The sequence below is a fragment of the Sciurus carolinensis genome, chromosome 5, assembly GCF_902686445.1.
Source record: "Sciurus carolinensis chromosome 5, mSciCar1.2, whole genome shotgun sequence".
In the NCBI taxonomy this organism is placed as follows: Eukaryota; Metazoa; Chordata; class Mammalia; order Rodentia; family Sciuridae; genus Sciurus; species Sciurus carolinensis.
Window position 1 is genome coordinate 89,116,242 of NC_062217.1, and position 19,248 is coordinate 89,135,489.

Here is a 19,248-nt window from a genome sequence, read left to right on the forward strand (position 1 = left end):
TTATGAAGAAATCAATATTGCATTGCCTACTTGTCTCATAGTATATTGCATCATTTCACTTATCTGTGGTAAAAAGAACAAGAACAAACAACCAAATATACAGAAAGCAAAACAGCACACACCATGGAAAGCTGGAGGAGGAAATAGAGAGATGTAGGTCAAAGTATGTATAGAAGGGTTTTTTCAAGATGGCGGACTAGAGGGCGGCTGCATTTCACGTTGCTCCAGGACGCAAGATTCAAAAGAGGAGATAGTGAGAGACTTGGGACCAACTCAAAGCCGCCGGGTGAGTCTCTCCCGTTGGAGAGGTGTCCCGGATGGGGCGGTAGCCCCGAACGCAGGGAACTTTGTGAAGTACAGTTGCTCGGCGAGACGCCCCTCCCCCCACTGGAGCGGTAAACACGGACAACTGGGATCATCGTAGAGGAGGCGGCTCAGCACAGCGCTTGGACTCAGAGCAACCACGGGGGCTCAGGGCAGCTGCCTGAGGAGGAGCTGCGTGGCGAGCTGTTTGGACTCAGAACGCCCGCTTCTGAACACCGGGGGGTTGTCCGGAGGAAGAGGAGGAGCGCGGCGGGTCGCTTGGTCTAGGAGTGACTGCATCAGAGCCACAGGTGGTTGCCAGAGGAGGAGGCAAGTGGTGAGTTGATTGCACTCAAAGCAACCGCTCCTGAACACCAGTGGCCTGCCTGGAGGAGGAGCGCAGTGGGTCACTTGGTCTCGGAGCCACCGCTCCTGAACACCCGGGGGGCTACCCCGAGTAGGAGGAGGAGGAACAGGGCGGGTCACTTGGACTCGGAGTGACTGCCTAGGGCTACGGGAGGTTGGCAGGAGGAGGAGACGCGAAGTGAGTTGCTTGGAATCCTAGTGACTGCATCGGAAACTGGGCAGCTGCCGGAGGAGGAGGTGTGTGGCGGGTCTCTGAGTCTCGGAGCTATTGTACGGGGCTCCAGGTGGCGGCTCAGAGGAGGGGCCGCGTAGCCAGGTGATTAGGTGCAGGGCAGGGTCCCAGGAGCTAGGTGACTTCTTGCTGGAAGAGCCGCACAGAGACACGCCTAGGGGCGTAGCGAAGTTTCCAGGACTGCGGGCAGATTCTCTGGGAGAGCAGCCTAAGGAGACTCGCCTGCGGAGGGTGAGGCTCCCAGGCCCAGGAGGTAGGTCTGGGCCCCTGGGAACGTTGCAGAGGAAGACAGCCCAGCCCAGGCGGTAGTTGTAGATTGAGGGGAACCTCTAGGAGGGGAACTGACCAGTGAGACGTCCCCACCAAGTGAGTCTTCCCTGCTGGGTGAGGTTTTCCCAAAGGGACGGTAAAACCAGAGACACAGGCACAAACAGGCCTTGCCTCAGCCCGCAGCCTAGTTCCCCATTGGATGACCATTGGTCAACAAGTGGAGGCACCTCTGCCCACTAGCAGGGAATATACGCCACCTGAGGGTCACCACCCCTAGAGAGGCAGCTTCTTCGTGGAGCTCCGCATTATCAACTTCCTCCAAGACTTCAGGCTACTGAAGGATAAGAGGGGATATACTAGCAATCTTCAGGGACATTATAAGTCATTAGAGGAAATCTGCAATATCTTAATGACCCACTGATTCCCGAACAGTATGAGAAAACAAGGGAAGAAAATGCCCCAAACAAATCTAGATGTTACAGCAATAAAATCCAACAACAGAAGAAATGACAGAAAAGGAGTTCAGAATGTACATAATTAAAATGATTAGGGAAGCAAACAATGAGATGAAAGAGCAAATGCAGGCATTGAATGAACGCACCAATCGACAGTTAACAGAGCAAATTCAGGAAGCAAAAGATCATTTCAATAAAGAGTTAGAGATATTGAAAAAAAAAACAAACAGAAATCCTTGAAATGAAGGAAACAATAAACCAAATTAAGAACTCCATAGAAAGCATAACCAATAGGATAGAACACCTGGAATAGAGAACTTCAGATATTGAAGACAAAATATTTAACCTCGAAAACAAAGTTGAACAAACAAAGAAGATGGTAAGAAATCATGAACAGAATCTCCAAGAACTATGGGATATCATGAAAAGGCCAAATTTGAGAATTATTGGGATTGAGGAAGGCTTAGAGAAACAAACCAAATGAATGAACAATCTATTCAATGAAATAATATCAGAAAATTTCCCAAATCTGAAGAATGAAATGGAAAACCAAGTCCAAGAGGCTTATAGGACTCCAAAACCACAAAATTACAACAGACCCACACCAAGGCACATTATAATGAAAATACATAACATACAAAATAAAGACAGAATTTTAAAGGCTGTGAGAGAAAAGAACCAAATTACATTCAGGGGGAAACCAATACCGATATCAGCAGATTTTTCAATCCAGACCCTAAAAGCTAGAAGGGCCTGGAACAACATTTTTCAAGCTCTGAAAGAAAATGGATGCCAACCAAGAATCTTATACCCAGCAAAACTTACCTTCAAATTTGACGATGAAATAAAATCATTCCATGATAAACAAAAGCTAAAAGAATTTACAAAAAGAAAGCCAGCATTACAGAACATTCTCAGCAAAATATTTCATGAGGAAGAGATAAGAAACAAAGAAGCAAATCAGCAAAGGGAGGAATTATCCTAAAGGAACTGTCAAATAAAGGAGGAACCAAGATGTGTCAAAAAATAAATAAATAAATAAATAAAATTTTAAATATGAACCAAATGATCGGGAATACAAATCATATGTCAATAATAATCCTGAATGTTAATGGCCTGAATTCATCAATCAAAAGACATAGACTTGCAGATTGGACTCAAAAGAAAGATCCAACAATATGTTGCCTGCAAGAGACTCACCTCATAGAAAGAGATACCCATAGACTAAAGGTGAAAGAATGGGGAAAAACATACCATGCACATGGACTCAGCAAAACAGCTGGAGTATCCATTCTCATTTCAGATAATGTGGACTTCAAGCCAATGTTAGTCAGAAGGGATAAAGAAGGACATTTCATACTGCTTAAGGGAAGCATAAATCAGCAAGATATAACAATCATAAACATCTATGCCCCAAACAGTGGCTCAGCCATGTATGTTAAACAAATCCTTCTCAATTTTAGAAACCAAATAGACCATAACACAATAATACTAGGTGATTTTAACATGCCTCTCTCACCACTGGACAGATCTTCCAATCAAAAATTGAACAAAGTATGTATAGAAGCAGATAGATAGAAGGAACAAATCTAGAGGTGTAAGTTATAGCATGGAGAGTATAACATGGGTTTTTTGGTACTGTACTCTTAGGGACCTTTGTTAAAAATCTTTAAAAATCAACTAAAATGTTTTAGTTTCTTAATACAAGAGAAAGAAAGAAAGAGACCATGGAAGATAATAGGTATAATAATCAGTTGCACTGTAGATCAATTTCACTTACTACTACAGATGCATGTAAACCTCAAATATACACAATAAAATTTACTGTATAAGAAGTAACAGTACATCCTTCAAATAGAATATGTCCTACTTATCACACAGAAACTTCCAGTACCTAAGGATACCTACCAGGTCCCAAACATATTTCTAACATGAGATCCTGAATTTGAATCCAATTCAAATTTATAGAATGTTGAAGGAAAAAATAGAATAAAACTTTGGAATATATACATATATATGCATTGATCTATATATTTCCAAATATGACATTTTACTTTATTTGCTTCATGATTCTATACTGATTTTATACATACACTGTTGTTCTTTTTTTCTCTTTTTGATGAGTCTTTTGAAAACAATTTGCATGCATTATGACAATTTCAACTAAATACATTTGTAATCTAAGACCCAGGTTATTCTTCTTACAAGCACAACATTTTCTGTAAAGGTTAATTGGGGTCCAACTATAAGGGTTAAGGGGAGAGCAATAAATAGGGAAGCATACAGGATGGTGAAGAGCAAGAATTGGCTCCCAAGGGAAATCCAGTCTAGTTTATTATGTATTTCAGGATCATATCAAGTTACCCAGGTTACATAGTACAGTTAGCATAGCACATGTGCAGAACACATAAATTTCTTCCTTGTCAAAGTCCACTACTACCAAAAGTTATTATAATAATATAATATCTCTAGGTCTCAATCACAGAGGAGTTGCAGAGCATCTCTAAGCCATTCAAACAGAGTGCCTTTTGTCCTGAGGAGTTTGCTTGACTTGAAGGACTTTGACTCCTCTGTACATTGATTGACCTGAAATCCCTACTATCACATTCAAAAATAATAAAATTGATACCGTATTATCTAATGGATGGCACAAATTTTCTAAGTCTCTGATAAATATTCTGTAATATTTTTTACATCCAAAATTCAGACAGGATCACATATCTCAGTTGTTTGCCATTCTGTCTCCTCTATTTCTAACAAATATCTCTACTTCTGCACTTCCATTTGTTTTGAACGCCTTAAAAGCTACAGACTGGTTACTTACGTAATGTCTCACAATCTGAATGGATTTTTCTGATTATTTTTTCATGATTTACTTTTTATTGAACACATTTGCAAAACTGTGAAATAAAGAATTAACCTACTTTATATCACATCACATCATGAAACATATAATGACAGTATATCTCATGAACGATGCTAAATTTGTTGAATAAGTTAGTATAGTGTTTATTGACTCTCTCCTCACAGAAATAATATTTACATTTTAAGATAACTTCAGAAAAAAAATCTCTGAGAGTGACACTTAAGAGTCCACGTTCATATTCTGTTCTTATCATTTTTAATGGGTGATTTTGCTAATGCTTAACTGTACTGAATCTTACATTGGTTGGGGAAATACAACACATTTACCAAATAACACTTTATGCAGATGTGTTTTTTCTCATCCCATTCCTACTGTTTTTTATTCAGAGTCAGTATGGAAACAAGGATTTTTTTTAAATTTTGATGTAAATATTAGTTCTAGCATGCTGTTTATTATTTTTATTATTATTCATCATGATGTGTGTGTGTGTGTGTGTGTGTGTGTGTGTGCATGTTTTCATTCATTTTCCTTTTGATAGTTGAATTCTAAGTTTGGCTGCCATGAATTGCTTCAAGTCCATATGCCTTTGTTATGTTACCACTGGTCTTTGAATATTTTCTGGCTATTGAACCATCAGATTATCAAAGATGACCTGTTTCATATATGAAATAAACTATTTCCCTAAAAGTCCTTTGTTCCTCTATTGGGGAGTAGGACCACTTGATTACTGCTTTGAGAAGGGAATAGAGGAATAAGCACACAGGGTAGCAGCAGGAAGATAAGTTAGTGAGCCACTGCAACCCCACGAGACACAGAAACTCTTTGGACCTAGTGGTATAATTTCATACAGAAAGAAATGGTTGGATTTTTATTAAATTTTAAAGGTAGATTTCTTCACAGATAGGATATGGAGTCAAACAGAAAGGGAAAAGGTAAAGCTACCTCAAGAAACTAAAAAATGGAATTGTTGATTGGGGGTTCTGGGATGGAGTCAACATTTCAAGGTTGTGTGTCCTTAGGTTTGGTTTTCAAGACATTTGAAATATTGAAGCACAAAGAAATGAGGTATCATTTGAGCTATACAGTTCTATTGCATTAATATCACTTGGAACAGTGAACTATTTCTTAAATACTTATAATCTGTGTTAGTAAGTAAAGCACCATTAGATTATGAAAGAATTAATCTGTCAACAGTGTCCTCAGTTTTTCTCTAAAGGGAAGTGGTTATAAATATAAAGATTCATAGAGATGTATATTTTTTACCATATGTTATATGATGATTTATTTTGAGTGATCACATGTTTTTTTTTTTTTTTTTTTTTGGTATCAGGGATTGAACCCAGGATCATTTTACCAGTGAAATATATTCCAACCCTTTTTTTTATTTTGAGACAGGTTCTCACTAAGTTGCCAAGGCTGGCCTTGAGCTTGAAATTCTCGTGCCACAGCCTCCCAAATTGCTAGGATTATAGGTGTGCACCTGGCAATGATCCCACTATTTTACAATAGATTTATGTATAAGAGGAAGACCATAAAAAACAATAGAACAACATCATAGTTGCTCAACATTTGCTTTTAAATGTTATTTTTGTTAGGGTTCTTAGCAAAACTCTATTTAAAAGTCATACAATGAAAATGAATTCCTTTAGACCTAATTGAACATATCTGAAGATATACTTAGAAGACTCTATTGTAGTGTTTTATTTAAAGCAGAGTCAGACAATTTTTTTCAATAAGAGCCAGGTAGTAAATATTTTGGTCTTCAAAGGCCATATGACCTTTGTTACAATTATGGCCATTTTATTGTAAGAGCAGTCATGAAAATATACAAGCAAACTAAAATGCTTATGTTTCAGTAAATTTGTGTATATAAAAATGTGTGGAGGGTAGGATTTAGCTTTCCTGGTAATAGTTTGTCCAACACTAATGTAAGAACTTTCTCAATTTATTAGAAACATTGAAAGCTGACATCTGAGTGTCAGCTGATACAGAATACAGTTCGGATACAGAATACAGTTGAAGCAGGAATGTTAGAATGCCAAAAAGAAAAGAAAAACTCTATCATTGATAATGAAATATATAAAAATACATGAATAATATGCTACCATAGACTCTTCTCTTCAGGTAAAGTATTCTTAACATTAATTTTTAAAGTATTTTTGTAATATAAAAGAATTTTCTAAAGTTTTATTACTTCATAAAAATTATTTTAAATGGACATTTATTATACAAGATTTTTGTTAAATTTCTGATCTGGAATTCTCTAGTCTCAAGTGGAATGACGCACTCTTATAGACTGTTGTTAATTTGATGGATGTTATGAAAAGATGCTGTTTAGAATTGGGTGAAGGATATGGGGTTCTCATCTCACCATGGTTCTGGGAATTATTTGTGCTTGGTAGGGTAAGCAATGACACAGGATACCCTATTTAAAAGAATTCACACTGAATGAATTCAATCAGAATATTAGGCAAGTTTGTGCAGGTTATAACAAGACCAAGAATAAAAAAAAAAAAACATTTTAAACTGTGAAAATGTTTTAGTATACCCTCTTCCAGCTGAAAAATTCCTATCACACCTTGAGATATTTTTTAATGTTTTCAGTTTGCAATTTGGTTCAGGTTTTGCCCAAATTGGGTCTTGATTTTTGCATCTAAGCAGAGATGTTTAGTGTAAATATCTGATATTGTTGCGCACTCTAATTCAAGAGCCACGTCTGGTACTGTAAATCCAAATTTGTACTCGTTTAAATTGGAGGGGTTGGATGTAGGTGCTGTGGTGTAAGGAGAGTCTTTCCTGATAGGTCATGTGCCAGAGATAATCAAAATCAGCATATGAATAATCAGCTGTTCCTTGCAAGCAAAAGGAAAGAGCCAGGAATTTGCAAGAGCTTTGATGTCCTTGCAAGGCAAGTCAGTGTCAGTAATGATCATTGCTTACCGAATGATCTGGCAATTACTTCTTCCTGAATTTGTATAGTATTTTGAAGATGAAGAAATGTCCTGGAATTTTTGGTGAGACCATTACCAATGACATTTTTTTTAGTGTCTCTTCACTGAACTTGGTTTTCATCTCCAACAGCCTTCTGCTTTATTGCCCCCAAAATGTCCTTACTCCTGTTTTTGAATATTCATCTTTGAAGCTTTGAACCATTCCTCTTTTAGTATGATGCATTTTCCAGTGTGGTATTATGCCCTATTAAACTGTGCTCATCATGCCATCCTGAGACTATTGTTGGATCCACTGGGCTTTAGTGTATATCCTCCAGGATCTGGCATTTTCCCAGAGGCCTTTGTGCCAGAGAGGCAGTAGTCAAGTCCAGAGAGTTCACCATTATGTGAAGACAGATTGACCAGACATTTCTGCATCTAAAGGTAATTTGAAGGGCCCCTTGGGAAATCATACCAGGAAAATGAGTGAATGTAGCCTAGTTGTAAGGCAGCAGCAAAGGTGGTGGGGCCTGGCAGGTGGAGTGAACATAGAACATCTCTCCTCGCTTGCTACCTCCTTCCATGCTTCCATCCCACATCCTGAGTGAATGAGTCCCTCCCTTACTCATTAGGGATCACGGCAGCCACTCACTTCCACTTAGAAATCCAACTTCTTAGGTTCCAGCTATCTCCACTTTCCATCTTTCTATGAAAGGAGGGACAACCCACCAGAATTGTCCAGACATTTCCCAATTCAATGACCACCTGAGCCACCAAGTTGCACTGCATGCTCCCCTGTCCGGAGCTGTCAATAACCTTCATTCTGTGTGGCTGATAGGGCCCTGGGCCACGTTCCTGACTGGGCAAAATCCTGGGTGAGCCTAGACCTGGAGGCCTGGGTTTGGAGGGCAATGCCGCTGGGGCCAGTGCTATGCTTGGTGACTCACATGCTCTCTCACACCCCTCAGTGCCTCCCTGACCTGCTAGACTTGCTTGGGGCTAACTACCTGCAGCAGAAGTCAGGTGGCCAGGTTGTCATGGTGCCTTTTGCGACTGTGGTGCCTGTGGTGAGACGCCTCACCACCATGATAAGATGGCGCTGGTTTCCTGAAGTGCTTTCTAGGTAAACAAGCCCATATTTGGTTGAGCTAACTGTTGCAAATGGGAGCACCTATGAACATAGGCCAAGTGGCAGGAGTAGATTGGCTATTGCAAGAGTATAAAAGTGTATGAATTCGGCTCAAGAGGTAGAAGAAGAAAAACCATGGTTTTATAATATTAAGGTCCTTATTAAACTGCTGAAGGAAGATTCCTGTGTCGTGCTTTCTTGCGGGCGAGGGACACGACAAGTGGTGCTGAAACCCGGGAATCAGAACTTTCAGTGGTTAGGGGGTGCACCGGTAAGTACCACAGGTAAGTGGGGTCCACACATAGTGGGGCACTCCTCTGTAGATAAAGAGAGGGCAGGAATCGACCTTGCATAGTCGATTAACAAAGAAAAATATTTAATCGACCTTGCATAGTCGATCAACAAAGAAAAATATTTAATCGACCTTGCATAGTCGATCAACAAAGAAAAATATTTTGTTTTTGCTTTCATTCTGCTTGCTCTGAACGCTGCTTTCATTATGGGCAATTCTCCATCTAGTTCATTAGTACAGCCTTTAGATTTTTTGTTGTGCTCCAAAGAGCTCAAGGTCAAACGCAGTACTTTAGAAACATTCCTTGTAAGAATTGATAAAGCAGCCCCATGGTTTGCTGTCTCCGGAAGCTTGACTCCTGCCAGCTGGGATAAGTTGGGAAAAGATTTGGATTTCCTTCAGGAGCAGGGACAATTGGAGAAAGGGGTGATACCGCTATGGAAATTAATAAAAGGATGTATTCTTGATGGTAGATGTCAGGAAGCTACTCATAAAGGACAGGAAGTTCTTGAACAACTACATGAGGAGAAGTCCGAGGATTCTATGAGTACTTCCAGTAAACATAGTACAGGAGAGCAGGTTTATGGAACTATTCCAAAGAGGAGACTGTACCCAGATTTAAAAGCCCTTAGAACACCAGAAGAAACAGGGGAGTCAGAATCAGACAGTGATGAGGAAGTGAAAGAGCTAACGCAGCACTTACAGAAGGTGAAGATAAAAGAAGGGGGAACTAAGAGGCAAAAAGATTTTAGACAAAAGGACTATGAGGAAGAACAGGAACCAGCTCTAGCCTATGATCCTCCCCCATATGTGGGAGGGGTTCCAGGCACGGGTAGAGCTTTTAACTCTGCAACTTGGAGGGCTTCCCATGTAGAGTTGAGGTTTGCCTGTCCTGTATTCCAGGACAATGATGGGGGAAGACATCAGGAACCCATAGAATTTAAAACGATAAAGAATATAGCAGAATCTGTCCGCACTTATGGTGTGGATGCTGCTTTTACTATCGCCCAAATAGAGGGGCTCAATAGATTCTGCATGACCCCCTTGGAGTGGGCCAGTTTAGTGAAAGCTTGTGTTTCCCTGGGTAAATATTTAGACTGGAGAGCCTTCGTGTTAGAGGGGGCCAATGAACAGGCTGCATGCAACCAAGCTATGGGCAAACCTGCCTGGGATGTGGATATGCTTCTGGGGCAGGGTAGATTTGCCAATCAGCAAACAGGCTTTCCATTAGAGGTTTATGAACAAATTAATCAGATCTGCATTGCTGCCTGGAAAGCACTCCCTAATAAAGGAGAGGTGCGAGGTAACTTAACAAAAATTGTCCAAGGCCCCACAGAAGCTTTTTCAGATTTCGTGGCTAGAATGGTAGATGCAGCAGGGAAGATCTTCAGGGATGCTGATGTAGCTATGCCTTTAATTAAACAATTAGTATATGAACAATGTACAAGAGAATGCAGAAATGCTATTAATCCATTTAAAAGCAAAGGCATAGAGGCATGGATGAAAGCTTGTAGAGAAATAGGCGGCCCATTAACAAATGCAGGCTTAGCCGCTGCCTTCCTTTGCATGGAAGGACTATTAAAGGCTTTATTAAAGGCTAATGGAGCACCTTTAAAGGTTTCCTCAGCTAGGAAGTTTTTAAAAACTATAGAAGACAAAGCCCCTTGGTTTTTAGATAAGGGCTTGTTGGATCAAGAGAAACTATCACAAGAGACAGAAAAAGGCCCCCCTCCTGATCCCTTCCACGCAGCTCCATGGTCACCTAGGAAGGGAACACCCATGTCCTTGAAGCAGTCCTCCCCCTAGGCAGAGATCTCAGCAGCTCCATTCCTCAAAAGTAGTAAGAAATAATGTTTTGTGATTTTCTGCATTCAACCCTAACCTGATTTCTCAACCAGGAAGAAAAAGGGTTAAAAAGTCCTGGGTGATCCTCCCTCCCCCCTGCCTGGCCTTGCTGAAGCCTGCATTGGAATGTAAACTGCAACAGTCTCAGTGGGAAAGGGGGGTAACCTGAAGATAAGAAAAAGAAAACAAAAGGGTGTCTGTTTTAAACTTCTGGGTTGCTACACTGAACTAACTCATTTTCCAGGATTCTTGTTTTGTTTTGTTTTTCTTTAATGCTGTATTTTTGAGGTCATAATTTTCATCCTGCATACCTAGGTTAATGATTTTTTTTTCTTTTTGATCAGTTCTATTTTTTATTCAACTAAAGTTTTTGAACATCTGTTACATTGCAATGGAGATTCACCTATAAAGTTACAAGGCCTTTGATTTTGTGTTATTTGTATGTCGTGCTGACTGGTGTCATGTTTTGTCTGTATCAAAACTGAGCGCTCCTAAAATTAAAATTTAAAAATGGATCCAAATACTTTTATTCACGTGATTTAAAAAGGTTCAATTTAATTGAGTAAACTAATAAAAGTGAAATGTCTTTTAAAATAACTTGCAAGTCTCTAGGTGGTCAAACTAATGGAATTTGATGTTAAACAATGTCTAATATCAATTGTTTCTAGGACTTTTCTTCAACAGGAAAGAGACAGCAAATACTGTTCAGGACACCTGCCTGCTTTCTTGGTTTTTACAGAATAAGTGAATTAGAGTTAACATATATGGGATTACTCAAATGTGTGTGTAGAGACATCTGATTAATTTGCAAAGTTAAAATGCTAATTGTTAAATAACATCAAGTACTCTTAACTCCTTAAATTCCATGGAGTATCATACTTAAACATTATTGGTGTTTTCATAGGTTGGTAAATAAAAAGGGTTTAAACTTGCTTTGTGTCATCACTAAACTAAAAACAGGGTTACTAAGAGTTATGTCTTAACAAGTACAATTCTATATACAAAGGGTTCTAAAGGTTTCAACTGTGTTTCAATTAGAGTACTATAAACAACAAAATATTTAATCTTATTAAAATAGAGCAATTTATCTAAATTCAGAAATTTCATAAGAGTTGTTTCAGAATGTGAACAAAAAGGGGTCAACAGATAGGAAAGAGAAAATAAAAGGGTCTGGGTATGGAAATATATTTAGTAAAAGGGAAAAGGAAATGTTTCTGGGTAAGAAAGTTCTTGTGTGATGAAATACATGAGGGTCTAAGTAAGTGCTAAGAAAGTCTATGTAAGTAAAGGGCAAGTTTCAACATGTTTGTGTGAAACTAAGTTGGTTGTATGTATGTGAGACAGCTAAAGCTATTAAAGGTTTTTCCTAAGGTGAAATACTAATGTTCTGATATAAACCAAAGTTTAATCTACATGGTAAAATGACATGGTAAAATGGCAAGATTTCTTAGAAACACTAATTTACTCTTAACTTTGTGTCTATTAAGTTTTATTCTTTAGAACAATTAGTCTTAAAAATTGGGGTGTATACAATTATGGTTAAACAACTATTAAAGTATTGTACTGTGTTACAGAGTCTACATTTTTCTTAAGAAACTAAATTTGGTAAGAAAAAAGTGTCAAGGTAATTGTGAAATGGTTTCTAGTTGTATATGAAATGTGTTCATATTTTTCAGGTACACAAGTTTTAAAGCAAGGAATTTATTAAGCTCTGCTATTCTCCAGATTAAACTTGTCTGTAATGGTAATCTTAAACTTATAAAGAGTAAATTTTAATAAGGGATTTATTTCTATCATTTAATGTTCTATTATAGGACCTGCTATCAATGGGGTACGTGTAAAATTTGTTACTTTTTACATTGAGATAAAGAACTTCAAATATAAATCTATTTATAAAAGTTAGAGCCTGACTTGTTTAAAGGTTAATTTTGTGAAACATAAAGGTATTTTGCCACTTTATCACACAAAAGGAGAGTTAAAAACTCTCTCAGCCTTTCTTTAATTCATGTTTTAGATACAATGTTAAATTGTGTTAATTATAAAGTTTATATAGACTCAGGAAACAGTATATGTAGACTACTTAATGATATTTAAGGAAGAAGCAAAGATCAACATCAAAATTAGAACACTTAAGATTTGTAAGGAGCCACACCTTACCTGAGATAAGACTCTGCCTCCCACCTTACTGCATGTTAAAGTGACTCCAAAATAAGTCAGACTTCAGCTTATTTAAAGTTATAATCAAAAGATTGTTTTTTTTTGTTGTAAAATTACTATGATCTCAAATAGGGAATATAATGTGGTTCTCAGTCAAAATTCAAAATAGCTATTATACAAGCAGAATATATTTTTACTCTTACTTATTTCATTTTGTAAAACTGTTACCTATTAATGTTTTGCAGAAGTAGCTGCTTCAAGAACACGCAACTAGGTAACTTGTGATAATAAGCCATCACCTAACAAATAGTGGTAACAGATACCAGAACAAATAGTGGTAACTTCCAGAACTAGTGCAGACTCCAGTTAGATAAAAGGGTAAATAACTGTAAAGTTATGGACATTAAAGTTAAAGCCCAGTACTCTTACTTTATGACTAGTGAGACTGGCTTGCTGGATGATTAAGATCAAACTTAGAGATTGGAATTAAATACAGAAGGCAAGATAGACCAGTATTTGGATCTTTTGCCCTCAGTCAGCCTGAACCCAGGGAATAAGAGGACTTCTCTAAGGAGCACTTAAGGTGTTGGAAACTGTAGGTGCCATCAATCCTAACAACAAAGTTTCATCTTTATTTACTCAGTTACAAAATTTGATTTTGGGTCGTTCTGCACCCTTTTATCCTGTACATATAAGAGCTCATACGGCTCTCCCTGAACCTATTGTTGAAGGAAACGCAAGGGCAGATGCCGCTACCTGCACAATTTGTTTTCTTTCTTCTCTTGACAGTGCTCGAGACTTTCATAATAAGTTTCATGTTAACTCCCAAACACTTCATAAGCGCTTCTCTATTCCTCGAGCAGAAGCGAGACAGATTGTCTTAGATTGTTCCCATTGTGTTCCATTTCACCATCTCCCTTCTCTTGGTGTTAACCCCTGAGGCTTGCGACCTCTTACGATTTGGCAAATGGATGTTACTCATATTGCAGAGTTTGGTTTCCTAAAATATGTTCATGTCTCAGTAGATACTTTTTCTGGAGTTATGCATGCCTCTGCTTTGGCAGGAGAAAAAGGCCATCATGTCATCTCCCATTGCCTAGAGGCTTGGGCCGCCTGGGGCCTTCCATGCTCCTTGAAGACAGATAATGGGCCGGCATACACTGGTCAACAATTCACCTCTTTCTGCTCCACTATGGGAGTGCAACTGACTCATGGCTTACCTTACAACCCCCAAGGTCAGGGAATCATGGAGAGAGCTCATAGAACAATTAAAGAACTTTTACAAAGACAAAAAGGGGGAATAGGAGCAAGCCGTACTCCTAAAAAGCGTTTGTCTTTGGCTCTTTTTACCATTAATTTTTTAACTTTGGATGCACATGATAATTCTGCGGCTGACAGACATTGTTCGCCGCCTGCCCCCCCTTTTCTATTTCTATTATCAAACAGTTCGGAAGCGATTTTAAATTGTTCTAATGACAATGTTACCTGCCTGCTTTCAGAGTGTTGGAACGGTAGTGAATCTGTTGCTGTGATTGTAAAGGTACCAACCTTTGTACCTGTCCCAGTGGAGGTCAATCCAGATAATTTTCCGTTGGTGAACCTCTTCAGAGAAAAGAGAGACTTTGGCATTACCGCAGCCATAATAACTGCTATTGCTGTCTCTGCTGCTGCAGCCACTACCGCTGCTCTAGCCATGACCAATCAAGTTCAAACAGCACAAACCATTAATCAAGTCACACAGCAAACTGCACAGGTGCTAGAATCCCAGGACCGCGTCAATAGACATATCCTATCAGGGATCTTGGCGGCGAATCAAAGGATAGATTTACTACAAGTACAGTTGGATGAACTTTTCAACATTGCACAAGTTGGATGCATCGGGAATCATAAACACATGTGTATAACTCCAGTAAGATATGAAGAAGCAAAAAATCAAAGCCACTTGATTTCCGCCTTTCTTGCAGGCAATTGGTCCCTAGAAGCTGAAAAGATGATGACTCAACAATTATTGCAGATTGCGATTTTAAATGACACCGTGTTGAGCCTGTTACTTTGAGTCAGTTCTCTAGCTGGCTCACCTCTGTCTTTAGTTATTTTAAAGAATGGGTTGGTGTGGGGATTTTTGGATGTGTTTGTTTTGTAGGCATTTGCCTTTGCCTTTGGTTTATTTGCAAGCTAAGAGTACGTCAAGCACGTGAAAAGGCGGTGTTAATTCAGGCTGTGTTGGCCATTGAGCAAGGGGTGTCACCTTCTGTGTGGTTGGCTAATCTGGCACGGGAATAAGTGGCATTTTTAGTATATCTCTGTTAGAGTTAAAATTATCATTTACGCTAGGTGTCTGCAGGGTATTGCTGTAATTACTATGTACTTTTCTTTGAGGACTGTGTATTTGCATCCTGGGGATTTCTTGTACTAATTAAGGCTTCAATTGTCTTGTAACTTCCACCTTTGATCTTGAGCTATAACAATGATATTGGAGAAGAGAACTGTTACTGTATGCCTTGTGTTCATTATGGTGCCCCTGTATTGTGCAGCATCGGCAAGTAGGGTGATGTGTTTTCCTACCTCAGGCCTTTGCGGTTGCGTAAGCTGGATAAGCTCCCCCTAGTATGGTTCTCCATACCGCTATGTCTTCATGGACACAGGATGCGAGGCAAAGCACTGCACTTGAGAGTTTTATTTTGAACCTCAAGGAAGGCATGCCCTATTGCATGTGGGTTTGATGTCCACGTCCCACCCTACGAAAAAAGGCATCAGCTTAGGTGATGTCAGGCCCGGAGAAGGCGCCACTCTGGGACTGACGTTCACTATCTGCCACTTTTGCACAGTAGGATAGGGCCTCTACCTTCACCTGTGTTCATAAAATAAAGAAGGGGGAGCTGTGGTGAGCCGCCTCGCCACCATGATAAGATGGCGCTGGTTTCCTGAAGTGCTTTCTAGGTAAACAAGCCCATATTTGGTTGAGCTAACTGTTGCAAATGGGAGCACCTATGAACATAGGCCAAGTGGCAGGAGTAGATTGGCTATTGCAAGAGTATAAAAGTGTATGAATTTGGCTCAAGAGGGAGAAGAAGAAAAACCATGGTTTTATAATAATAAGGTCCTTATTAAACTGCTGAAGGAAGATTCCTGTGTCGTGCTTTCTTGCGGGCGAGGGACACGACAGGTGCCCAATGCAGTCAAACGAGCAAAGCACCCCCAGCAGTCCTGGAAGGGAGTGCGAGCTGTCAGGCTTCAGCCAGGTCCCTTACCCTGGATGATCCTGGATCTACCCAATGCCCATGGGTCATGGCCCCTACACACCCCGGCTCCTTTTCTCCTGGCCGATGAGGCTAGGACCGCATTTCTTGAAAACAGCAAGTCCGTGGGACTAACTCTCTTCTGACTTCCCTCTTACCATCAACACTTATCTTGAATCTTGGTCTCAAGCAGCTGAAGACCCGAAGCTTCTCTTGTTGTCATGGGAACCATGATGCCCTCGTTCTGTCATGCTGCCTTTGTGACCTCAGGCTATATATGCAGCGCAGCTAAGATGACAGGGAAGACACTCCTGGAAACTCATGTTGCCCAAGGCCCAGAAAGAACCCCTGGAAAGAGGAACGATGTGCATTCTTATACCAGAGACGGGAACCGTCGCGCCCTTCAAACCCGACATGCCCGAGGCCAGCCCCTTCCAGTTTGAATATTGTAGCTCTCATGTCTATTGCTAACATGTCACGGGAGCACTGGTAACCAAGTTAGGTATTTTTGTTGAGTGGAATTGTATGGAAATGAATGATTTTAGGACTTTCTGCAACTAATCTCACGGTAATGAATCTTCAGAGCATCACACATAAATACTGTAAGATTGAAATTGGATGAGCTTTTTTTTTTTCTGCCAGCAAATATTGGTCCTGAGATTATAGACCCTGTGAGTGATTATCACTTCCCTTTGCCTATTTATAGTTACAGACAGTGCCTGGCTAAATTGCTGAGGCATTCCCTAATTTAGGGAAACTGGCTTTACCCAGGAGAAACACCTTCCTTTACCTCCCCAATAGCTGAGATGATAGGCAAGATCCAGTACCTGCACTGAGCTGCGCATTTTGCCCAGTTAACTGCTGGTTAGTATATTTCAAAGGAAAATGCCATGAGGAAAAAGAAGAGTGAGAAATAATCAGTGGGTTGTGATTGTGCTGACCTGGTGTCCAGGTGTGAATGTTCCCAAAAATCTCTTTTCATACTAACATCCTGAGCATATTATAATTCCCACATATGCCTGCCTATTCCCCTGTCCCAGGCCTCCAGGGATCACTGGCATAATTTTCTGTTCAATGATAGGTACAACAATTTTTTCTCCTTAATTAGTCAGGGTTTAATCTATCCCTCATGATACCCCTTTAGACTGTGGATTTTGACATGCAGAAAAGTTATTGTGCCGAATTGTTCTCCAAAGTCAAATGAAAAATTCATTAGAAATTGTTGGACTTTGTCTTGCTGTGGTTTTCCTGCAATCAATTTCAGAGTCAGACCTGCAGAGGATCCAGTTACCTACCTTAAAAAGCCTTTTGAGGGGCTGCTGATACAGCTCAGTTGCTAGAGTGCTAGCCTAGCATGCACACAGCCCTGGGTTCAATCCCCTACACCTCCAAAACAGAAAAAAAAAAAAAAGAGCCTCTTCAGTTAATGCCAATCCTCTTATGTCTCAAGGTTTTCTCCTTTGTGAAACCAACTTATTACAACACAGTTGAAAATTTGGCAATTTTTCCCAGAAACTCTCTCCAATGAAAATTTTCACATGGAACTGTGGTGCCAGTCAGCAGTGCTTCCACAGTGACTTGGATTTCTTAAGTGTAGGTATTTCTGCAAATGAGATCACTCTCAGGGACTCATAGGTTATATCTTTCTCACGAATATGCTGATGTGGGTATTTTATCAACAAGTTCTTCAAGAAGAAAATGCTCAAGAAGTTTCAATGGCATCAAATTTGAAATGTCAACTGCAGTAGTCTTTGGGAATTTGGAGCTTTCTGAGGCACACTCCCATGCTCTCTGCAAATGAATTGGACTTCTACACCTGAGCACTTTCCGACAGACTCTCAATGTCAACTGGAAAACTCAGAGTGAAGACAAAAAGACAGCTGTCCTTGGCCCTGAACTTTCTCAGTCAGTTTGGCTTTGCATTGGGTTACATGTTATCTTCTTATTGTATGAATTGGTGCTGAATAAATACCCGAGTTTCTGGTGATATCATTCAGGAGCAACAGGGGGAGTTTAAAACCTGGTTTCCCTGTATCATTGGAGTTCCAGTCTCAAATTGAATGACGATGTTTTGTGGACTGTTGTTATTTTGGATGGACGTTATGAAAAGTTGCTATTTAGAATTGGGTGAATCATATGGTGTACTCATCTTCACCATGGATCTAGGAATTATTTGATAGTGTTTGGTAGGGTAAGCAATGACAGAAGAAACCCTATTTGAAAGGATTCACAATGAGTGAATGAAATCAGAGACATTAGGCATATGGCATATTCGCATATTTTATAAGCAAGTCCATGAAATAAAAAAGGATTTTTAATGTTGACAATGCGTTAGAATACACTTTTCCAGCTCAGTAAGTCCTATCACACCTTCAGATATTCTTTAATGTATCCCGTTTTTAAATTCAGGTTTTGCCCATATTGTGTCCTCACTTTTGCATTTTATCAGAGATTGTTTTGTTTACACTTCTGATATTGTGGTGCACCATTTATTTTATGAGCCATCACTAAGTGCTGCATATCCAAATTTGAATTCTTTTAAATTTAAGAGCATGAGTGTAGGTGCTGTGGAGTATGGAAAGCCTTTCCTTATAGGTCATGTGCCAGAAAATAATAAAAATCAGCATATGTATAATCAACGGTCCCTTGCAAGCAATATGAAAGTGCCAGGAATTTGCAAGGGCATTGATATCCTTGCAAGGGGAATTAGTGTCAGTAATTATGGTTTCCAACAGAATGATCTGTCAAGTACATTTTATGTATTGCTACAGTATTTTGAAGCTTAAGATGTGTCCTGGAATTTGGGGGAGACCTTTAACTATGATAATTCTTATAGTGTTTCTTCACTGAACTTGGTTTTCATAACCAACCCCCTTCTGCTTTCCATGCCACCAAAATGTCCTTTCTTGCTTTTTGAATATTCAACTTTGAAGCTTTGTACAATTCCTCTTTCAGCACTGTGCATGTTCAAATTTGGTATTATGCCCTATTAAACTGTGCTCATCAAGCCATCACCAGGCTCTTGTTTCATCCACTGGTTTGTCATCTTCATCTTTCAGGGGCTGGCTTAGGACTCTCAGCAACGTCCTAGAGGGCCTTGTGCCAGGCAGTTACTAGATAGGCAAAGAAAATGAACCGTTGTTTTTAGACAGATTGGCCAGATA